The 25,934-nt window shown below is 34.2% G+C and overlaps 1 protein-coding gene across 20 annotated transcripts in view; it reads right to left on the bottom strand.

Moving 5' to 3' along the window:
* Positions 1-25,934, bottom strand: part of ZBTB20 (zinc finger and BTB domain containing 20) — an 822,970-nt gene that overhangs the window by 572,912 nt on the left and 224,124 nt on the right. For all 20 annotated transcript variants that reach the window (XR_010341998.1, XR_010341999.1, XR_010342000.1 and 17 more), the window contains one exon: positions 11,300-11,341. The gene's annotated coding sequence lies outside the window, so the exon portion shown is untranslated. The remainder of the gene's footprint in view (positions 1-11,299; positions 11,342-25,934) is intronic.

The raw sequence follows: 25,934 nt of genomic DNA on the forward strand, positions 1-25,934 counted from the left end.
ATTAGACATTACATATTTAAAGCAGCAAAGAATGAAAACATCAACTTCCTAGGAGACTGCAATATGAAATTATTTTCTTTTGTTTTTTTTAATGTAAGAGGTGTGTATTAATTACTATTAGCAATTAATTAGTCACCTAATATTCTAAAGGTGGAAACAAAAGGTTCTTACAACTCAGAGATGAATCTATTTATATTTGACTTTTTTTTCCTAAGACACTGATCTCCTAACACTTCATAAGTTCAGTAAGATGTGAATATAGATGATTAGGATATTCCTATATAATCAGGTAGAAAGTAAATACATTTGTGTTAGTAGCTACAATAATTTGTATTAAATGAATGAGTGAATAAAAAATAAATCATAAAAAGGCACTGTTTGGGATTGGTATAAAACAGTTACTTTTAATATATAAATTAGCAATATTAAGTAGATATATTACAAATGACAGAGAATTGTTATTGAGGTGCAAATAACTCAGCAGTAAATATTAGCCATGACTAGGTTATAAGGTTAGCATAATGCTCTACTCAAGGTGTAGAGTAAATCTGCAATAGCTACAGCAAATAATAAGCAGTTGAAAAAAAGGATCTATACAGAAGACCGTATTTTATTACATGGTTTCAGAATAGCATTATGATCATGATGACTAATGAGAAGAGGAAGAAGAGATGTTTTTAATTTTAAAGTGCTTTGGTATGTTCTCATCTCTAATTTACAGGTGAGGAAACTGAGCCTAAAAGCACAAGAACGGCCGCCTATATCTCATAGACAATAAGTAATAACAGAGAAACTGAAATCCCTTTCTTGTATTTCTAAATCCTGTACTCTTTCTACTCTATTATATTGTTTCTTTATTCCCTCAAACCAGAGATATGTATTAACAGTAAAATTCTTAAATACTACAGTTAAAATAGAAATTCCTCCAAGCCAGTGTTGAAAGTGCCACATTATTTATAAAAATAAAAATCAGCTTCTTAAAAATTATTGTTCTTATATAAATTTAAAAAGAACAAAATCTTCTTTGAACTCCCCTATATTCCTCATACAGAATCTTGGCAGTGATAATCTGCCCCCAAAACTGTGAAGTAAATTGTGTATATGAATTAAAATAGTAAGAACCTACAGAAATATATGGGAGATCTAATTCAGATAGGAGGAGTCAGTGATGGTCTGAGTAGTTATTTTATAATAAATAATATTATCACACTTCACAGAGTTTACAGTCTAGCAAAAGAGAAAAACATTAAACTAATAATTACATAACCACTTATTTATTTACACCTGAGGTCTATTCATTATCTTTGACTATGCCACATAATTCCAATCTTAACTCATTTGTACACATTACTTAGCTTGGCAATGCTCAATGTTCTCCTTTCCATTTCCTTAAGTTCTATGTTTCACGATTTTTTCAAGGCCCAGCTCAAGTTCAGCCTCTTCCCAGCAGTTCACAGAAATCTCAGCCTCCATTAAATATCTTTAGCACTTAATGACTTTTTTTCAGCAATGGCAAATGGGTTTCCTATTACATGAAATTTCCATCAATTGGTAATGGTTGTCTAAAGTGTTGTCTTCAGAGGGATTCTGAGGTCAAGTTTTGGTGTATTGACAGAGACAGTCATAATGGATTAGCGTTGTCTCACAGATAGTCAAAGGGAAAGGGGGTATGCTCAATTTAGAGCATTGACTTCACAACTATACTGCCTAACTGTAAAAAAAATAATGTTTGTAGCATTCATTTTACACCAAATCCAGGTTTAGAGCATGCAATTTGACACTGAGAGCGCCTTATTTTATTTTTAAAAAACCTGTATCATTTCTCCTCAAGTATCTTGCAGATTCTTGCAGTCAGGACCATAGATACTTCTCTATGCTCATAGCATGTATTCATGCCTTGCAACATAGTCATCTGCTGATGACAATGAATTACCATTTTAGAATTCACGCTTATTACTATTATTTATGAACTCCATTTATGTCATAGCTCCTCTCAAAATATTACCAATATTAAACTCTTAGAGAAACTCTGTAACATAAGCTATAAAATGCAAGTAAATATGTAATCTTTATCATGACCAGATTCAAATTAAACATTAGGATATTGATGACACTTAAAGATTAAATATATGCCTGCCAAATAATAAAATGAAACAAAGAGAAGATAAACAACTTGTTTTTTTTCTTGAGACAGAGTCTTACACTGTAGTCCGGGCTGGAGTGCAGTGCTGCAATTTCACTGCAACCTCCACCTCCTGGATTCAAGTCATTCTCCTGCCTTAGCCTCCGAAGCAGCTGGCATTACAGGTGCCTGCCACCACGCCCAGCTAATTTTTTTTTTTTTGAGACGGAGTTTGGCTCTTGTTACCCAGGCTGGAGTGCAATGGCGCGATCTTGGCTCACCGCAACCTCCCCCTCCTGGGTTCAGGCAATTCTCCTGCCTCAGCCTCCTGAGTAGCTGGGATTACAGGCATGTGCCACCATGCCCAGCTAATTTTTTGTATTTTGAGTAGAGACAGGGTTTCACTATGTTGGCCAGGATGGTCTCGATCTCTTGACCTCGTGATCCACCGGCCTCGGCCTCCCAAAGTGCTGAGATTACAGGCGTGAGCCACCGTGCCCAGCCTAAACAACTATTTTTTAAATGAGGTTAAACATTTTTTAAAAACCCGGCCAGGTGCAGTGGCTCATGCCTGTAATCCTAGCACTTTGGGAGGCTGAGGTGGGCGGATTGCTTGAGCTCACGGTGAAACCCCATCTCTACTAACATACAAAAAATTAGCCGGGCATGCGTGTAATCCCAGCTACTCGGAAGGCTGAGGCAGGAGAATCACTTGAACCCAGGAGGTGGAGGTTGCGGTGAGCCGAGATCACACCATTGCACTCTAGCCTGGGCAATAGAGCAAAATTCTGTCTCAAAACAACAACAATAACAACAACGACAGAAAAAAAAAATAAAATAAATAAAATAAATAAAAATCAGCCAGGCGTGGCAGCATGCGCCTGTAGTCCCAGCTACTTGGGAGGCTGAGGCGGAATAGCTTGAACCCAGGAGGTGGAGGGAGATTGCAGTGAGCCAAGATCGTGCCACACTCCAGCTTGGGTGACAGAGACCCTGTCTCAAAAAAAAAAAAAAAATCAAAATCTGTGTATTTCAAAATATATTTTACATACTTATTATGTCTGAAATTTTTATCTCTTTTTAATATACTTCATTTTCCTGCACATAGTAAGTGTTGAAGAAATCCAAGGTTAATAGAGAGAAAGCTCTGCTTTACATTCCTCCTTGCTAAGGAAGTGTATTCATCATATTCCATAACAGCTCACAGTTTGTTATACATTAACTGCTCATTCTCTGTGCCAATAAGACTGTGCTGGAACAGCAAATGAATTTGGTTCGTTCATTTAAATGATTCTGCAAACCACAGGCTACCCAGTTGTCTAATGATAAGAGAGCCCCAAAGCCACCTGATCACCATTATACTCCCTTATATTTTTGGATTCACATGGTCAGTACTGTCAGAATCTGAATACAGAGAACAATGAGAAGTAAAAGTATACCTCAAACCTAATCATGAAAAGGGATTTTATTAATTTCGGCACCAGTGATGATGTGGCTAGGTTGGAAGGGGAATGGGATATAAGATCTGGAGTGTTTTATCTGCTCCAAGACCAATGCTGGTTTTGGCACTTCTCTCACTCTAGTGAGTTGCAAAAAAACAAGCAGGTGCTAGCAATCTGAGAGACCACATGCCAGCTACAGCTGCTTCAAACTGATTCAATTACATCTGCCTGAATAGTCCCAGGACATCAAACTAGTTGAAGAGATCCATAGGTTGCAAGGAGACTTTGTCTATCCTGATGTACAATTGTCTTTGAGAAAATGGTCTGCAAATTTCCAAGTTGTGATATAAAGTGATCATGCCATCACCAGGCACTAAGAGAAAAGATGGGGGAATGTGATGTTTTATTCACTTTAAAATTAAAAATTGGTTGTAGAAAGCACAAATGGCCCCTTTGAATTTAAATCTGAAAGTCACTGAGGCCTTATGGATACCTTGAAACAGCCCAATTTTGTGAGAACATTTCCTAAATCATTGGGTACAGCACATTTACAGAACATGCTCTTGGGATCCGGACTTCGCTCCAAACCTTGTTTGTACAAAAAAGGGCCAAGCAGCTGGGAAATTCTGGAGTGGAGTGTGTCCTCATTAGTTCCCATCTGCCACCAGAACTCAGCTCATGGCAAGTTTGGCTAAGTCCTGGTGTACTCAGGTCCAAATGTGGGTCAGTTTTAATTACACTATACAGAATTCAGTGTGCAGTTTTAAAATCCTTATTATACAGCACAGAGGAATGGGCAGCTCTCCAGCTAATCAATTTTTTAAAAGTACATATATAAAAATTTTAAACCAGGCTAGATAGACAGTTAGTGGAAAAAAAAATCTTAAAATGAGTACAAGGGTTACTTAAGAGAACTATTAGTGAAATTGGGTCATGAACAAGTTCTTTAAGACTTCAAAGTGAGAAACAAACTGTTTTCATTGGTAAGACTGGAAACTTATATAAGGTATACAATGTGCCTTGCTCTTTTTGTAAATAACAATAAGCCTGTGGCCAGGGTATAGTACACACCTATAAGAGCACTGGCTTTCATGTAAGCAGAAATATTCCCTATTTTGTCACTCTTCACTCCAGCCCCTTTCAGTGTTTGTTACTTATAGCAAGGATTGAATAAAAGAAAAAAAATAACAAGCTACCTGGTAAATAGTGAAAAAACAAAGATGAGGACGGGGAGGGAGTGAGAGAAAAGGAGAGAAGAAAGCACATGTGCTGAGTAACAGACTCTGGGCATGACTTGTCTCTCAGTGCCATCCACAAAAATGGGGGCCAGAATCAACCCATGCATGTTCGAATTCCAGCCTGTCCAAAAGCCTTATCAGATTCAGGAGTGCTAAACGCTAAGACTTCAAAGACAACTGTTAGTAAAAAACTCAGGAAAAAGAGATAGACAGTCAATGATTAGGCATTTATGCATCATTTTTGAGAGCCAAAATGTCCATTGGCACAAGTCCTAATGACAACAACAACAAAAAACAGAAAAACCTTAAATGTTCAAAGTATCTTTGGGCTTTTGACTGAGTTGTTATCAGGTTTATTTATTTAAAAAGCAGCATGGGATGCTAGGTTCAAATAACCAGCATTGAATATTTACAAGCTGTAAGACTTTGGACAAATTGCTTATCCTCTCTGATATTTTGTTTTCTCACCTGTAAAATGGGGGTAATATCCTCCTCATAGGGCTGTTGCAAGGATCCTAAAATACATATATATACACACACATATACTGGATATGTACATATCAAATATATATATGTGTGTGTACGTGTACACACACACACACACCCCATCTGGAATATGAAAGTTACTAAATAAATTTTAACTATTATTAACCCAATTATTATGAACTAAGTTTTGCTCTCCTCCCCCAACCCACAAAAAAGTCACGTGTTGGAGTTCTAACCCCTAGTACTTCCAAATGAGATCTTACTTGGACATAAGGTCTCTGAAGAGGTAACTGAGTTAAAGTCATTAGGGTAGGGCTGAGTTCAATATGACTGATGTCCTTATACAAGGAGAGAAACCTGGACACAGAGACAGATACTTATAGAGGGAAGACAATATGGAAAGACATAGGAAGAAGATGGCTATCTATATGTCAAGAAGAAAGGCTGGAACAGATCCTTCCCTCATAGCTCTTGGAAGAACCAACCTGGCTAATAAACCTTGATTTCAGACATCTGAACTATGAGAAAACAAATTTCTGTTTAAGCCACCAGGTTTGTGGTTCTTTGTAATATGCCTAACTAAATAAAAATTCAATTAATCATCAATATTTACCTTGATTCGTCATGGTCAAAACTACACATCTGGTGTTAGGCAGGTCAACTGTATTACCTCTGTTGAGTAATAATAAATTCTATATATTATCTAGAGCTTTTCCTTTATTTTAAAAGAATCCTTTTCTGATTGCTGTTCAGGAGGGATACTGCTGCAATATAAACAGCCTGGCAGAGGAAAATGGTTTACTATAATTAAGATCATCTAGCTTTTATTAAAGATAATTAAGGGAAAATCATACATATAAATTCACAAATCCACTTTTCTACTGTTGAATTTGCATAGAAGGAAATCAGAAATTCTTACCACACTAATTTCCTTCTCAAGAAAAAATAAGACCTTACACAGCCATATACTGTGCATACACTGACAACTATGCTCAGTAAACCTGAGGCTGCTTAGATTGCCAACAGGACCACTTTTAGGTCACTTTGATGCATGAGAAAGTAACTCGTCAAGCATGGGTTCTTCATCGTTTGCAAGAGACTGCTTTTAAGGGTATCTGACTTTCAGAACAGGGATGAGAGTTGTCTGGGTTGTGTCAACAAGCTTTCTATTGCAAGACACACTCCCATAATCAACAGACACTGAAGTGAACGTGAGCATCCCCATCTTAACTTTTTTTTAATACAGCCCTAGCCTTCTATAGAAATGTAGCATGCATAATTAGAAATTACAAGTCTAACCATGCTGAACTGAGATACTCAACAGATACCACCAGAGCTATAACTTGACCAAAGTTAACTTTCTTAATGTATGTATCCCACATTTCCTTCGAATTCCTGTAATAGTCATTATAACAATTTTTATATTTTGACAAGAGGAGAGAAGAAAAAAATAATACACAGAGAATACTATGTAATAATACATAGGTGGTAGTGGTGCACAAAATACTTTGTATACCTAATTTACCTTTATCCACATATCCACCATTAAAAAGGAAGGTGTTGTTACCACCATATTATACATAGGAAAGCTTGAGGCTTAGTAAGCTCAGCCAACCTTGATGAGATCACACAGCTACTGAATAGAGCTAGACTTTTGGTAAAGGCCAGTTGTAAGGAATCCAAAGTTCCTAAATTCAAACTGAAGCATGAGATTTACAATCCAGATATCCTAAGTGCATCATTGGGTTCCAAGATGCTGATTTATTTAAGGTATTCACAGGCTTGTTGAAAGCATCTGAACACACATTACCAGCATATGTGTTCTTGCTAAACCTAACTCAACTTATTCTCCTTATGAGGAAACCAGTGCTATTCACAAGCACAACCTAGACGGCTGTATTCAGTTTAAATGAAATTAATCTTATTTATTATAAGAACACATGAAAATGGAATTACCATGCAGTCATGCAATCTAGCAATTCCACTTCTGTGTATATACTCAAAAAAATTAAAAGCAGGTTGTCAAAGAGATAGTTATACACCTATAATCATAGCAGAATTATTAATTATAATTAAAACATGGGAGCAACCCAAAGTGTCCACCGAGGAATGAATGGATAGGCAAAATGTGGTATATACATGCAATTAATTATTATTTGGCCTTAATAAAGAAAGAAATCCTGACATGTACTACCACATGGATGAAGGCTGAGGACATTACAGTAAGTGAAATAAGTCAAACATGAGAAGACAAATACTATATGATTCCACTTATATGACTACTTAGAGTAGTCAAAATGACAGAGACAGAAACTAGAATGGTGGTTGCCAGGGGCTGGGAGTGGGATTGCAGAGGGAAATGGGAAGTTATATTTTAATGGGCATAGTGTCTTAGTTTTACAATATGAAACTGTTATATAGAGATGGATTGTGGTGACGGCTGTGCAAGCATTATAAATGTATTTAATACCATTGAACTGTATACCAAAAAATAGTTAAGATAGTAAACTTCATGTTATGTGTATTCTTCCACAATACAAAAGCTGGGGAAAAATAATAAAAATATCACATGAAGATCAGTACACTGTTTCATGATTTTTATAATATCTTCTAAGGGCAAGGAAGTAGAGATAACTTTGTATAGAACCTTTGAGTACAATCTATGTGACAATGCCCAGACCAGAATCCCTGCTCCCAGACAATTATATGCTCTTTTTTCAGAGTCTAAATTGCAGTAGTGGTGATGGCGGTGGTAATGGTAGTGATAGAAATGACAGTAGTATAGCTAAGATTTCTTCAGTACTTGCTACGTGCCAACCATAGGACTAAGAATCTTACATGTAGTGTGTTATCTAACTCTCAGACAACAGATACTATTATTTTCCTAGTTTTACAAATGAGGGAAAAGGGAACAGAAAGATTAGGTAACTTGACTGAGACCATACTAACAATAAGTGGTGAAGTCAAAAAGAACTCACTAGTCTGTATGCTCTTGAGAACAAAGATTTTGTTGTATTCATCTAGCCTAGCACTATGTCTAGCAAACAGCAGACAACCATTCACCATGCCGAATAAAAAGAACTGAGGAAGGGAGAGAGGAAAAGAAGGTGGAAAAAAAGAAATTATATCTAGACATGCTATGTTCTCAATAAATGTGGGTTTTCTTTCTTTATTTCTTTAACTCTGAAATCACAGGGGAACCTGTAATAATGCTCAGGAATCCTAGAGCATAGAGATTTCTCCCTCTTTGAGATTCTAGACTATTCCTGACACCGGACCCTCCAAAAGCTGCTAATATCTGTCTAGTTTAATGATTAATATTCTAGCAAATCTATATTCTTGGCTCATTTCTTAATTTCTAATATTGACAGAGAAAGTTTAATCTACCACACTAAGGTTCACTGGAAAAACTGATGTCCTTGATATTGGCCTCTTGCCCACTGGTGTGAACTGAGGTAAAAGAAAAACTGTCCCCGGAGGAAAGGTAGTTCCAAGCCTAAAAGTGCCACATACGTCATAAACCAGTGGTACTAAAATTGAGAACCCTTAACAAAAGGTTTTAATGCAATAGATACTGGCTTATTATGTAAACGATGCCAATCTTATGTGATAGGCTTATGCCACACAAAATGGAACATCAGAACGGTCTATGTAAAGCAGGTCTTAACTGCTCTATTTTGACTCTACCCTTGCTTGGTTTTACCTCTATTTATAGTTAAAATTTAGTGAGTCATAGAAACCATAATTATAAATATGTATACAGTAAACACAGGGTCCATTACTTTTGCTTAGCAAAATAATTGCAGATTTTTAATATTCTGACCTTACCTGACCCAAAGGAATTAAACACACATTTTGGGTTTTTTGTTTTGTTTTGTTTTGTTTTAGTGAGATAGAGATAGGGAGGGAGAGAGAGAGCGAGCATAAGCTAGTGCTCAGGAAAGACGAGACAATAACCATATAACATAGAAGATTTGTCTATTTATATGATGCAAAGTATTTCCAAGGTGACAAGTAACTTGGCCATTAATGCCTCAGCCTTAAGAGTATGATGAGAATAATATAAAGACTTCTTGTAGTAAGTAAAAATTAGTTTAAAGCATATTGCAAATAGTGTTATTTCAATTATTCATTAAAAGAGTCAAAGAGGATCAATTTTATCCATTAATTTCTCATTTTAAGGACAGAATTTATCAGTATACTCATCTCTATCTAACTTGCAGTATGAGAACTAAAGTAAGTCCATCAAGACTCATCCAAAATGTATAACAAGTAATAAGATTTTAGGACACAATTCCTCTATTTCTAATACAACTCCAGAAATGTTTTATTCATAAATGCATTCACTCAACATTTATTGACCAACTACTATGTACAAGGCATTATATAAGGGGCTGTGGCAATCCTCTACTTACCTTTGTACTGCATTTCCTACTTCCAAAGAGTTTAGTTAAATTCATACCAAAGTGATTTGTTAAAAAAAAAAAATTCCAAATGGGCCAATAAAAGGAAAAGATACACTAACTCTAAGACTCAGATTTAAGGTACTAAATGCTAATGAAACTCCTCAGCATTTAAAAGAATATGGTAAGGAGAATAATGCAAGTCATTTGAATGTTTTCAATATTAGAAATCTGAGCCTACTGAACAAATTAATTAAATATCTTTCATATTGAGTTGTGGCTTTTTTATTCCATTTATAGAAATTTACCTATTAGCAAAACATACAATCTATAATAACTTTTCTATATTAAAAATATAGATATCTGTCAGAAAACATAAAGCCATAACTAAAAGATACTTAATATCATTACCAGTAACACTTATGAAAAGATACCTAAGCATCTAGCATTTGTTAAATAATAATACTCCATAAAATTTACATCTGGATTTTAGCCCCTCTTCTAGAATTACTATTAAATCTTCACTTTTTTTCTTTCTCACTTCTAACCCAACTGCAACAGAAACACATGTACAAATTAAGAAATTATCTTACAATATACCCTTAAATTTTCTGAATATGCCCCATGTGTCCACTAATAGCCAAATGCTTTCAAATCTGTTCAGCTAAATGGATCAATAACTACATCCAGCCTCACATAGTGTGGCTGCCAACATGATGAAATTGAGCCAAACACAAAATGTTTCTACCAGGACAAAAATTATTATCAACCCAGTTATCTGAAGAGATCTACTCTCCCAGGTATTGAGAAGTTGGCAAACACATTATCTAGGGCAGTGAACAGCTACTAAAAAAAAACCTGAGTCACAAAAGAGAGGATTTGAGGAAAATATTTAGAAGCTAAAACCAGTGAGTTTTAGAATAAACCAATGTAACAGTTCAAGGTCTACATCAAGTAAGAATCTTTCAGAGTCAGAGTACACAAAATACGTAAGAGCACAAGCACACTGCTAACAAGCTTCTCTGTGCTCTCACTCATATGACACAGCTGCAAGCAACAATTGAGCAGGTGCAACCAAGCTTTTGAGAATTCCTGCCTGTTGCCCAGGAACCACAACACCGCATGGTTGAGATTTTAAACAGGTGCAAACATTTTTTTCCCATTCGTCTAGTGCTTAAGACAGTGCAGCAGACAGTACATCTGCAACCACTCCATACCTAAAGCAACCATCACAGAAAATAAACTCAAAAACAGCAAAAAAAAGTTTAAATAAAATAATAATGACAAAAATGTGGTTTTGCAATGGTGTGACTCACCATTCACTTTAATAGTACAACTCCATAAAATACTCTATAATCTCTTCACCAGATGAATGCTTTGTAATTAAAATTATTCTGCCTCATCAAATCTTAGAAATGTTTACTTGATTCTTGCAATAGAATAAAATAAAATATATGTATAAAATGTACTATCCTTTGAGGCTGAAGCTGTCAATATCTGTAAGCAACAATTAACATTTTTACATTACAAAAACAATCAACATAAAAATACTGTAACTTGTTAGTTAATATATAGATTTATATAGTTATAGGTAATTCATATACATACCTGTGCAGCTATGGGGCACAAACTTTCAATTTATCAGGTATTCTGAAATGTAAAACAAATATAAGTAAAAATTAATTTACTAAGTTGGAACCAGTATTTATGTTGCAACAATTCCTGCAGAGAATTAGGAGAAGTTTCGGTGCATAAAGAGGTGAATTATTTTTTATCAATATTTTCCCCATAGGATATTTCATATATCTGAATACACGCACACACACACACACACACACACACACACACGCACGCACACACACGAGTCCCTTAGCAATATATCATAAGTACCAGCAAGGGACTCTGACTCACCATGGCCTCTGAAACGCAAATGCTTTCAGTAGAGAATGAGGCAAACACTTTAAAATGATTTTTTTTTTTGGTATTCTTCCAAGACTATTGCCTTCCTAATACAAATATGACTGCTGCTCTCTAAAATGAAACTACTCTGATTCATCTGCACTCAGTTTGGATAGAACGCTGATGAGGAAGAAAGGTGCTTTTGTAGAGCAAAAAAAATGCATGAATAAATAAAAGTAAACTTTGAATGTTCATTAACTTTAGGTTACAACAGCAAATAGAAATAAAATTGATTGCTACAAGAAGGAATCAGATATAATGAAAAATGACTCAACCCAACACACTTTGTTAAAACTTCCAGTGGAGTAAGTATTGATACAGAAGCCTAGGTAAGTCCACATTAAACAAAAGTAGCAGTTTACAATTAGACCTGAAAAACATTTAGATTTAGGTGGAAACTGTATTGCAACATGCAGCCTCCGAACTGCTGGTATCCTTAAAAATATTTCGTAATTCTAGCCAGGCACAGTGGCTTATGCCTATAATCCCAGCACCTTGGGAGGCTGAGGTGGGCAGATCAGATCCTGAGGTCAAAAGTTCAAGACTAGCGTGGCCAACGTGGTGAAACACTGTATCTACTAAAAATACAAAAATTAGCAGAGCATGGTGGCATGTGCCTGTAATCCCAGCTACTTAGGAGGCTAAGGCAGGAGAATCACTTGAATCTGGGAGGCAGAGGTTGCAGTGAGCCAAGATTGCACCACTGCACTCCAGCCTGGGCAACAAGAGCAAGGCTCGATCTAAAAATAAAAATAAAAATAAAAAATTCATAATTCTTTTTGAAAGCAAACTGATGTGTTTAATTGATATAGTTCTGCTGAGCACAGCTGATGACAGCAACATATTATAGTTAGTAAGTCTACTTTATAACACTTGCTTTAAAGAATGTAGTGGTAATAATTTTGATGATGGCTCAATAAAATAGCATCCTCATATGCTTCTGATGGGAGTGTGGATTACAAAATGGTTTCCTGAAACCTATTGAGTACTATGTACAAGAACTCAAAGTTCAATATTTTTACTCAGTAATTTTAGTCCCAGGAATATAACATAATGGAAAACCAACAGAAGTTTATGTAAAAAAGAAAATTTTATGATAGTAAAAAACTATAAGCAACCTAAATATCTAATAAAGATGGTAAAACTATAAGCAAAATAAATATCTAATAGAAAAATAATTAAATAAAGCAGAGCACATCCATATAAAGAAATATTTGGCAAAATTTAACAAGGTACCTTAAAAGAATATTTTAAATTTCATGGGAAAATGCACATTTATAGTATTATGATGCTATAACATTATCTAAACATATAGGGCACCAATTACATGGACAGTATAAAGTTATATGAATAAGAAAAAAGAAGAAAACGAAGCATTAAGAGCGATTATATCTGGAAAATAAGATTATAGATGATTTGAATTTTTCTTTTTACTTTCGTATTAGTTAATTCTCTATAATAAGCATTACTTTTTTAATAGGAAAAAATAATAGTAGGCAGAGTAGGGGTAATAGGAAAAAGTTATAAAATGCTATATGGAATTCATAAATGTAGTCTTCCTAAGAGAAATAAATCAATTCAGTCACACATTAAACCCACTAACTGTACCTACAATGAGAAACACACCCTCACTGCTTCCTCAAAGGGGCACAGCCAGGGTCTCTTTTATCCCACTGCTTTGGAATCTACACAAGTAATTCAATAACACATTTTTAATCATCTTAGTAAAACTTCTTTACTTATTATGCAGAGTGAAATGATGGCAAGAATAATTTAGGACTGCACATCTCTTCAACCTAGTACAGCCTAACTTATTCACTAATTCAATAGAATTCAATAAGCACCTACTACCTGCATGGTGCTGTGTTGGGCATTGCAATGTGCTAAAAGATAAATTAGGATGCACCTTACCCTCACTGAGCTAACAATCTAAAACACTAAAAAATGTTTAGACACAGCTCACATAAAGATGTTAATACAATACAGTTCAAGGCATTTGTGACAGATTTGGCACACTTTAAAGCAAGAAAACATACACTGGCTTATTCTTTTATATATCTGAGCAAACACTTGAATTTAGGTAACAATAAAAAGTCACCTGTATTACTGTCACCTATAAAATGGACTAGCAAATTAAGTATTTAAGTTTTTTCCTTATGTGATCTACTTTTTGCTAATGGACTGTTACTAATAGGAGATTAAGTATGAAGAATAGTGATCCAATCTAGAATGCAGATGTGCAAGATTGTCTCAGTTTATCCAAGGTCACATAAAACACATGCACAATTATTAACAGGCTGCAGTTATTTATTGGAAACCAAAGTAAATAAGTTAGTTACTGGTTAATCCTGTTAAAAGAAACTGTTATGACAGCACCACCAGGGAAAGAAAAGAAGATAGAGCGAACCACTTTTGTTATGCAGATAACATGATTCAGTGTAGAGATTCTCTCAATAGCAGTCAAGTTTCCTGGTGGCCTGTAAACATAATCAGTGCTGCCCTTCTGAGGCCAGTGCTACAGGATGATTCCAATGTTGAGGTCAATGGGGTCAGCCTGTGTGAAGTGGTGACAAGCACTAAGAGAAGCTAAGAAACTATTTGTGTGATCAATGATCCATAGACTGTGGATTAGAGTTCTGGGAAGCAGCAGAGTTATGAGGTAGGGTGGTAGTTAAGCACTTAGCTTTTGCCATCAGACAAATCTGGAATCAAATTCCAGCTTCTCCTCTTTAGTTTTGTGATCCTAAGCAATTTAAATTTTCTGTCTGTAAAATGGTGATCATGTTACTCACCCTATGAAGTTGTCTATGCAGATTATATGTTATAGCTATATAAAGGAACTAGCACAGTGCTAGTCATGAAGTAAGCATTTGATAAAAGTGAACTGTTAGTACTATCATAGTTGTATTAAAAGGGAGAGCATGTATGTCCCTTTAAGCTAAGGGACTAAGCTAGGCAGGGAGCAAGGAGATAAAGAAGACTTGTTCAAGACATCACCCTGTAGTCCAGCAGCTCATCCAAAAGCCAGTCATGGGCTTGGTGTTCACAGAACATTTCTGAATCAGGAAACACTGCAACACTAGTAATAGCCACAGTAACATTTCTAACCAGCACTTTTAAGCTCCATTCCTAGTACTGACTAGGAAGGCAGTAGAGTCTAAATAATGTGTGCAGCAATATTGCCGAACTTCACTGGGTGAAAAATGAAGGAACATTTTCCACATTTAACTGAAACAATAAGGAAAAGGAAAATAAGGACAAAATGAATACAATTACTCAACTGGAATTGGATCAAGGTGCTGTGTGATGTTCTTAGCAATCACATGTGGGCCCTTATCACCTTTGTATGTATTCTAAGGAGATCCTGCTGATGACCAGAGCCTTATCTATGAGGTTTGCAACTCTAAGTAAAAAAATGTTACAGTCAATTTTTTTCTTATTGGCTGGGAAGACAGAAACGGATGCATACTGATGTTGTTCTAGTCCCCATTTGTGTTTTGATTTAAAAGAAGGCACAGATCCTGAGTTGTTAAGTGGTGTGTCTTCAGATTCGTACACAGATCATGTAACTGCTAGAGTTGTTTCAGTCACATGGGATGAAGTTACTATTAGCACCATTCCAGATGCAGATACACTACAGAGTGTTGAGCTTTTTTTTTTTAAGCTCTTTTTACTTCCAGGTTGGCACAGCTATGTTCTTCAGTGGGATAGGTCCAATTCTATGTTACAGAATACAGAAATGGTTTATCAATAGTTGGGCCTGGCAAGAGATGTCCCTTACACCATTAATAAATCTACTTGCTAATCCACTTACATACTAAAAAGGGTCTCACCTGGGTCTGTGGGTACAGTGGCTTCATAAAAGAGCTCTAAGCATCCATAGGAATATTTTACATGCTTCACATTTTAAATTTGGTATTTTAAGAGAAGACTATGTGATCCAAAATAATTTTATTGTATTTAATATGTATTTGGTCCTTCTGGACCCACTACAGAGCTGAATGTTATATCATTATTAAACGGTTATTATAAAACGTACACTTTACTCATCAATAAAGCCAATTTTGCTTTAAAAATTGAGGTGCCTGGCTTCTGCAGTTTCTCTGGAAAGAAAGTCCTATGAATAGTAGGAAGAACTATACATTTAAACATAGACTTGAAAACCTTATGCTTATTTCTGTGAATTACTGGGCTAGGTTTGCCCCTTCATGTTTGAAAAGCTATCTGCCTATCAGAAAGAGAAGTGTGACAAGCACAGTTATCTGTTTATCAACCTTGTGAACTGGAAACAGAAAACGGGCAATAAGGAAGGAAAAGGAAATCATATGATAAACACTCTTAAACCCAAAGGCACAGTTGGTCTGTCTAGACCTTAGGTCAGATTAGCTGTGATAAAGCTATAAAATGCATAAAAACTAAAGCTTATTTTAAAATACTGTCAAATTTGAATTTTCTAGTATTAATAGCTACCACTTAAAACGAAACAATATCAAATTTCATGTATAAACATGATGAATTTGAACTCTCAAGTAGAATACTGATCTATAATACACTGTTAATAATTCTAATTGTCCTATAATTCACACTTCACAGTGTATTATGGAGAAAATAGTTGTTGCATTTTTATTACTTTACTTAAACTTAATTAACTTTTTATATACAAGTTGAAGAGCAAATTAAGAAAATATATTTTAAAAACCTAAAATTTAGAAAATATTAAAAATTATATTTTCAAAACATTCTAAACTTGAAGTTATGGCTATTCAAATGAATGATTTATTCTCAGGAAATGTGAAAATTTTACTGGCCTGCTTTTATACATCCCTGGGGTTTTAGTTTAGATATTATAGCCTCCAAAATCTGATGTCCTGTGTCTAATCTTGTCATAATAATCATTTTACTGCACTGTAATTATTTTTTACATAAGTCTGTAAACCTGGGGACAAGCATTTGTTTCTTATTCACCATTAAACCATTACTGTAGTTTTTACTTAGCACAGTATCATAATATGTGGTAGGTATGCCTTAAATTTTGGCTAAAGGAATGTTGCATGAATTGTGTTAGCAAGTATTCCTAATGATTAGTAAAATTCATATTGCATTAAAAAATTAAGGAATCTCACATGTACCCCAAAACCTAAAATGCAATAAAATAAAATTAAGGAATCACATTCTAAACAAGTTATTTACAGTCTTTAAGGGACTAATCTTCCAATCTATTTTCTTGTACTTTTTCCACTTCTTTTTCCACTTAATCAGTACAAACTTAAATTATGAGAATTGAGTCTCAAATATTAACACCAGATTACAAAGCGTGGTTAGTTTGGTCCCACAATGGGCAAGAGTGAGTCATCCAAATCTCACCTGTTAACAGATACTCATGTGAGAAGCTGTTACACAGAGTTCACTGAAAGGGTTCTGCAGTTACTAACCAATTATGTAGTTCTTACACTTTCTCTAAAAAACCTCCTCTGACTATAGTTCCTGAGACAGACACCTCCACTACTTTATTCTTTGGTGGCATATATGACAGTTTAAATTATTGGTGTGATTACTGGCTTATATGTTTATTATCTCTTTCTTTCCCACTAGATTGTATACTTCATAGAGGCCACACTATTTTGTTCACTACTCTATACCCAGGGTCTAGTTTAGTGCCTGACACACAGTCAACACTCAATACGTATTTGTGAGATGTATAAGACAAATATGAGTTCAAAAATATGAGCAGCAAATTTAGAGCAGCAGCTTTCAATCAAAAGAAACTATAAAAGTAGGCAGCTAACAGCTACCCCTACAAGGTGTTTTCATTTCAACTCTGTGGAAGCCTTGATAACATAGAAAATCTTTTATTGTAAATTCCATTTAATCAAAGACAAGTTAGAAAAACTTCAAAAGCAATTCTAGGTAGGATGAAGGTATAATATCTAGAAAAAGCAATGGAATCACAACACCATCAACCACTTTCAATTAGAAATTTTGAGTTCGAATTAAAGCTTATTGGTATGTGTCCTAGGCAAAATTTTTATATTATATAAAATTTTATGTTTTTATGATGACTTAATGAGATTATATGTATACAAGTAGCTATTAGCATTGTTTATGGCATTTAGGAGACGGGGCTCACTATCAATTGGTCCTTTACCTTGGCCAGCCAGTGTCTGCATCAAGAATAAGTTATAACTTCACCAAATAACCAGGATATAACATTTTAGGTAGGGAAACACAGAGGAAATAAGGGCTCAAATGCAGAAAAAAGTAAGAGGGTGTCAGGGATATTAAGTAAAAAACACGTGTAAGACAGAGTAGCAAGAATTTCACAGCAGTTAGAAATGGAAAAAAATTTACAAAAACTGCAATGAAATCTATTAGCTTTTCCCTTAGGTGACGTAGTCTTCCCCTCATATAAGTAAAATAATTGCTACTATTATAGTTGGAGAAAAATCAACTGAAGTGTACATTAAACACATATTAGAGATTTAACATTCTTCACATCATTTCACATGCTGAAAACTCAACTTTGTAAATATAGACATGAACTTTATTATTTACTATAATAAAGTAACTGCATATCCTTTCCTATGTACTACCTGCAAAAGTATAAAAGGCAAATGTGTTCTTGCTCTTTAGGTACAATTACAAGGCAGCAGAATGTAGAGTTAGGCCAATTCTTTGCATTTTGTGCTCATCAGACAGTGGCTACCAACCCTGAAAGAAAAACCTGGTACCAAAAATACTTCATCGGAAATTCTATTTTCATACTTAGTTGCTTTCAGTATTCTTACTAATTTGGTCAAACTTATGTCAGCTCCCTCATTAAAACTGCTTTCTGTCTAAATCATTATCTTTTCTGTGTATGTGTATGTGTATGTGTATGCGTATGCGTATGTGTATGTGTATGTGTATGTGTATGTGTATGTGTATGTGTATTATCTGGTCAATATTCAGATAGAACAAGGGAATAAGAAGTCTGAGATGCACTGTATATCAAAAGTAATCACCCCTTCCCCGTACTTCTCAGGGAATATCTACCTGGTACCAATAAGATCATCAAGAGTTCATTTGAATGCATAGCATTTGTCAATCACAGTGATAAACTGTGATTTTAATAGTCTATGTTCCCTACAGGACCATTGTTTTCATGAGAGCTAGAATCTAGTTCATTTTTCTTTCTTTTGTATCATCATCGCCTAGTTCAGGACAAGGCACACAATATACAACTATTGGATATTTCATTCATTTATTCTAAAATGTTTATTGAGTAGTTACTATGTGACAGATATTGTTCCAAGTGGTAGAGATTTAGGAGTGAACAAAATAGACGGGAATTTCTGATCTCATGGAGATTATAATATTTGTTGTGGATGCCTGATAATAAACATATAGAATGACAGACAATGATCTGTGCTAAGGAATTAAAATAAAGCAGGGAAAGGGGAAAGTAATGATGGGATTGGGAGTTTTAGATAGGGGGACCAGCAAAGAAATTATGGAAAGATCACATTCAAGTAAAGACCCAAAAGAAATGAAGCAGGGATTTGGCCACAAATGCCTTGGAGAAAAGCATTCAAGTCAAAGGATTAGGAAAGAGTTTCCTTTCAAGTGCAGGCTATATTCACATATAAATGTTTCTATTAAAATGTAAAGGTATAGGAAATACATTCAAGCCAAAGAAATAGGAAAGAGTTTCCTTTACAGTGTAAGGCTATATTCACACAGAAATGTTTCTATTATATAAAGGTCCTATAGAAACATATCTGTATGAATATATAAACATTATATACATAAAAGTTGTAAAATGTTTTATAAGAAAGAAATTTAGAAATCAAGAAGATAGTCCAGGGTATTTGGCATTACTGTGATTCTGCCACAAACCCCCAGGAGAATTTTCTAACTCAGTAATAACTCGAGAAATTTGGGGGCACAAAGAAAGTTTGCAATAACTGCAATCACTGAGAATGGCAACCTACTAATATATTTGGAATACCTAGAAGAAACAAATCCACTTTAGCAGGACACCTTCAACAACTCAGGTCACGTGGGAGTCTCATAGAAAAAGCAAACACCAACGAAAAAGAGCTCATATATCAAAAATATCAAACCCAAGGAACAGTTCATCCATAAATGAGCCAGCATATGAAAAAGTTTAAATGACATATAAGCATTAAGTTCAAAATAGGGCACAGTCTTAGGGAACTAATCTAAAGGTAAAAAAAAGAAAGAAAGAAAGAAATTATGAAAAAGGCAGATTTGATAAAAACATAAAGAGATTTTCAGAAATGAAATTGTCATTAAAATTAGTATCTGAAGTGAGAATGCATCCCATTAAATGGAGCTAAAGGATGTATTACTGAACTGAAAGATAATTCCAAGGAATTTACTCACCATAAAAACAGAGATAGAAAATCTTTTTTAAAATATTAGGAGGTGTAAAGGACAAAATAAAAAAAACTCTATCACATATCTAATGAGTATTTGAGAATGAACAGATAAAGACAAAAAGGCAATATCTGAAATGATGATCAATCTTTTCCAGAATTGCTAAAACCTCAGATAACAGTGAAACAGCATGAGGTAGGTCCTTCAGAGGATATTCCAGAAGAAGGCATTGTTATTGGAAATGATAGCTCCATGCATGTTATTACACCAGAAGACCTTCCAGTGGGACAAGATGTGGAGGTGGATGAGAGTGATAGCGATGATCCTGACCCTGTGTACACCTCGCCTAATGTGTGCATTTTTGTTAGTTTTTAGCAAAGTTTAAAAGTAAAAAAAAAAAAAAAAAAAAATTAAATGGGAAAAATAGAAAGATGTGAAGAAAAAAATTTTTGTGCAGCTATACAATGTATGTGAGTTTTAAGCTAAGTGTTATTACAAATAATTCAAAAAGTTAAAGAATATGTTTATAAAGTAAAACACTTGACAGCAAGCTAAGGTTAATTTATTATTGAAGAAATATAAAACTTACATAAATTTAGTGTAGCCTAAGTGTACAGTGTTTATAAAGTCTGCAGTAGCATACAGTAATGTCCTAGGCCTTCACATTCATTCACCACTCACTCACTAACTTGCTCAGAGCAACTTCTAGTCTTGCAAGCTCCATTCACTGTATTAATTATAACTTAGGAGCAAAAGACTATACCATACAGCCTAGGTGTATAATAGGCCATACTATCTATGCTTATCTAAGTACACTCTGTGATGCTCACACAATGATGAAATCACCTAACAATCCATTTCTCAGAATGTATCTCTGTCATTACGAGATGCATGACTATATATTAAAACTAATGGGATGCAGCTAAACAGTCTTAGGGAAAAAAGTACAACTTTACATTCATATACTAAAAAGAAAAGATGAGACTAAAATTATCAAGAAGTTAGAAAAGATACAAAAAAGTAAAATAAAAAAAAATGTACAAACCGCAAAGTAACAATAATACCAGACATAAGGGAAATGAAAAATAAAAATGTTAAAGACAGTCAACAAAATTAAATGTTTTTTTAATGACTAATAAAGTAGTAAAATCTTTGGGAATTTTTATCATAAAAAAAGATTTAAATAAACAAAATTAAAGAGAAAAAATTCCATTTGGACATTTAAAGTGATTACTGAATACCATGAAATACTTTATGCTAATTTGACTTAAATATTCAAGTTATTTTACAAATGAGATGATATGAACAATTTTTGCAGAAAAATATAACTGGCCTGAAAAGAACTAGAAACCCTGATAGACAATTATAAATAAAGATAAAACATATATGGTTAGACATTTATATAAACATACACACACATGCACATACACACATATTACCAGGCCCCAACACATTTAAATATAAAATTTAATAAATCTTCAAAAATCTTTTGAGATCTATGTTACAAAAATTGGACCACAGAAAACAGAAAAGCACCTCAACTCTTGTATAAGACCATTGAACACTTATAAACCGAGATAAAGGTATTATGAGAAAGAAAAATTATTTACAATGGTGAGGATTAAGAAGAGGTACAAACTAGCAAAAAGACACTCAGAAAAAGAAAAGTAACAATAGTTAATATTTATGCAACTACTACTAAGTGCTTGCTAAGAGTTTTGCATATGTTATTTAATCTGTATATCAGTCATATAAGTAATTTTATTTTCATTATTATCATGATTGTATAAAGAAATAAAATGATGCTCAAAGAAAATAAATGGGCTCAAGGCCATAAAATTAGTAAGTGGCAGCGGTTGATAGAGGGAGACCCTAAATCCCATGTACTTAAACACTACTTTCTGCTATTTACTCACCTTTCTTAAATTATGCTCATATAAGACATTATGCTGTCTCCTTAACACTTCATCCAATTTTAAATAAAGTATAATTTTTGGTTTTTAGCAGTTTTACTAGGATGTTCCTAAGTATTGTTTTCTTCAAATTTATTGTGTTTAGAATTTATTAAGCTTCATGCCTTTAACAAAATCTGGGAATTTTTAACCTTTATTCTTAAAATCTTTAAATATTTTCTCTGTCCTATTCTTGTTCTTCAATACCCTACATGAGAGAATAGGAGATCCCTTAGGCATAAACCCCCACAGCAATAATAATTTTCCAGCTATCCAAGGAAAAAAAAAGTGCTCTAGTTGAAACTTGGGGACTCAAGGGGTTGTGAACACTAGTGTCACCCAAGACCTAAGAAGGCCATTTTGAGAGAGTAGAATCAAGCCCATATGACATACTTGCCAGTGGTTTCAGTTCCAGACAGGGAAACAGTTCCATCCTCCTGCTATCAAAACCAGCTACAAAGGGGCCTGGAAGAAGTCATACACACTAATGCCTTAGGTGACAGTCATTTGTCTTGGTTGAGGATCCTAAAAGGGAGCTTCTATTTAGTTCCAGTTCCTTTTGCCTGCTGTCTCAGAGCAGTCCTGCCATTGCAGGGAAAAAATTCAAAATAATCATTTTCAGTAAGTCCAGTGAGATGTAATTAGGCAAAATACATCTAATATAATTAGGCAAACAATTCATTTAAAAATTAGTTTATATTGATATTATATAAATATATTAATTTATATTTAGTTTATATTAGTTTATAGTTATATTCCATAAAAAAAGGACCAAACAGATATCCTATAGCTGAAAAGTATGAAGGCAGAACTGAAAAATTCAATACTGGGCTTCAACAGCAGACTCAATCATGCAGAAAAAGAATTGGTGAACATCATGACAGGTAATTTAAAATTACCCACCTAGAGGAACAACAAGAAAAAGACTGAAATTGAGTGATGAAAGTATGAGGAACTATGGGCCAATACTAAGTGTACAAATATATCAATTAGGATTTCCCAGAGAAGAAGAAAGACCAGAGTAAGAGGAAAAAAACTAATACAAAAAAATACTAGCAAGAAAGTTCCCAAATCCTGGGAGGCATATGGACACTCAGATTCACGCAACATAAAGGCTTCTAAGAGAGATCCCAAAAAGAATGCCCTAAGACACATTAGAACAAAATTGTCAAAAGTAAAAGATAAGAGAGCTCTTAAAAGTAGTGAAAGAAAAGAGTTTTGTCCCATATAAGTGAACATCCAAAAGACTATGAGTGGATTTCTCAAGAAAAACCTTGTAAGCCAGAAGGGAATGGAATAATAGATTCAATGCATTAAAATAAAAAAAAAAATCTGCCAAATAAAAAGCACGATATCCACAAAAGCTCTCCTTCAAAAATGAAAGAGGGATAATGACATAACCAGAAAAAGGGAAACAGAGGTCGGTCATGATTACAAGACTTACAGGAAATGCTAAAGAAAGCTCTTAAGAGTGGAAACAAAAGGATACTAGATGACAAAACAAAATTATATAAAATAATAAAACTTATTGGTAAAAATAAACATATAGTCAAATTCAGAATACTCCAATACTGAAATGGTCATATGCACATCACTTTTTTAATTGGATTGTCTCCGCATTATTTGTTGTTATACATTTTTAAACTTTTTATTTTAATATTTTTGGATACATAGTAAGTATATATATTAATGGGGTACATGAGATATTTTGATATAGGCCTATAAGGCCTAATAATCACATTAAGGCAAATGGAGTATCCATCACTTCAAGCACTTATCCTTTGTGTTACAAACAATCCAACTACACTCTTTTAGTTACTTCAAAATATATAATTAAATTATGTTTTACTAGTCATGTTGTTAGGTAATCAAATTCTGGATCTTATTCATTCATTCTAGCTATTGTTTTGTACCTATTAACCATCCCCACTTCACGGGCTCCTCCTTCCCAAATACCCTTCCTAACCTCTGTTAACTATCATTCTGCTCTCTACCTCCATGAGTTCAATGTTTTAATACTTAGCTACAAGAAAGATGTGAGAACATGTGAAGTTTGTCTTTTGTGCCTTCTTTGTTGTTACAAATGACAGAACCTTGTTCTTTTTTATGGCTGAATAGTCTCCATTGCATATATGGCCCATATTTTTTTTTATCCATTCTTCTGTTAATGGACACTTAGGCTGTTTCCAAATCTTAGCTATTGTGACTACTGCTGCAATAAACATGAGTGCCTATATCTCTTCAATATACTGATTTCCTCTGTTTTGGGTATACACCTAACAGTCGGATTGCTGGACCATATGGTAGATCTATTTTTAGTTTTCTGAAGAACCTCCAGACCGTTCTCCATAGTACTTACACTAATTTACATTTCCACCAACAATGTACGAAGATTCCCTTTTCTCCATATCCTCACCACCATCCATTATTGCTTGTCTTTTTGGATGTAAGTCATTTTAACTGTAGTTAGATGATATCTCATTGTAATTTTGATTTGCATTTTTCTGATGATCAATGATGTTGAGCACTTTTTCATATACCTGTTTGCTATTTATATGCCTTCTTGTCAGAAAAGTCTACTCAAATATTTTTTCTATTTTTTTATTTGGATTATTTTGTATATGGTTGACCGAACTCCTTAGATATTCTGGTTGTTAATCATTGTCAGGTGGATAATTTGCAAATACTTTCTCTCATTTTGTAGGTTGTCTCTTCAATTTATGATTTCCTTTGCTGTCCAGAAGTTTTTAAATTTGATGTGATACCATATGTCCATTTTTGCTTTGGTTCCTTGTGCTTATGGGCTATTAATCAAGAAATATTTGCCCAGTTAAATGTCCTGGAAAGTTTCCTTAGTGTTTTTTTTTTTTTTCAGTAGTTTCATAGTTTGAGGTGTTAGACTTAAGTCTTTAATTTATGTTGATTTACTTTTTCTATATGGTGAGAGAGAAGGGTCTAGTATCAGTCTTCTGCATATGGGTATTCAGTTTTCCCAGCACCATTTATTGAAAAGACTGCCCTTTCCCTAATGTACGTTCTTGCTACCTGTGTTGAAAATGAGTTCACTGTGTATATATGAATTTTCTTCCAGGTTCTCTACTCTGTTCCAGTGGTTTGTATGCCAGTACCATGCTCTTTTGGTTACTATAGCTCTGTAGTATAATTTAAACTCAAGTGATATTCCTACCATTTTGTTCCTTTTGCTCAGAATAGCTTTGGCTATCATGGGTCTTTTGTGGTTTCCTATACACTTTATAACTGTGTTTTCTATTTCTGTGAATAATGTAATTAGTATTTTGATAGAGATTGCATTGAATCTGTAAATTGCTTTGGGTAATATGGGCATTTTAACAAAATTGATTCTTCCAAAAATCCATGAACATGGAATATCTTTCCATATTTTTGTGTCCCCTTCAATTTCTTGCAACAATCTTTTATAGTTTTAATTGTAGAGATCTTTCTCTTCTTTAGTTAAGAAATGCCCTAGGTATTTAATTTTATCTGGAGGCACTATAAATTGGATTAGTTTTTAAATTTCTTTTTCAGATTGTTCATCATTGGCATATAAAAATGTTACTGATTTTTGTATGTTGATTTTGTATTCTGCAAATTTACTGAATTTATTGATCAGCTCTAATATTTTCTGGTGAAGTCTTCAAATATAAGATCATCTCATCTGCCAACAAAGATAATTTGATTTATTGCTTTCCAATTTGGATAAGAATTATTTCTTTCTCTTCTCTAATTGTACTAGCTATGTCTTCTAGTACTATGTTGAATAACAGTGACAAAAGTGAGCATTCTTGTCATGTTCCAGATCTTAGGGTAAAGGCTTTCAGTTTTTCCCACTCAGCATGATACTAGTTGTGGGTCTGTCATATATGGCTTTTATTATGCTGAGATATGTTCCTTCTATACCGAGTTTTTTGAGGATTTTTTTATAATGCGGGGAT

The sequence above is a fragment of the Aotus nancymaae genome, unplaced genomic scaffold, assembly GCF_030222135.1.
Source record: "Aotus nancymaae isolate 86718 unplaced genomic scaffold, 86718_ANA_hifiasm-v0.15.2.pri h1tg000011l, whole genome shotgun sequence".
NCBI classification, from domain to species: domain Eukaryota; kingdom Metazoa; phylum Chordata; class Mammalia; order Primates; family Aotidae; genus Aotus; species Aotus nancymaae.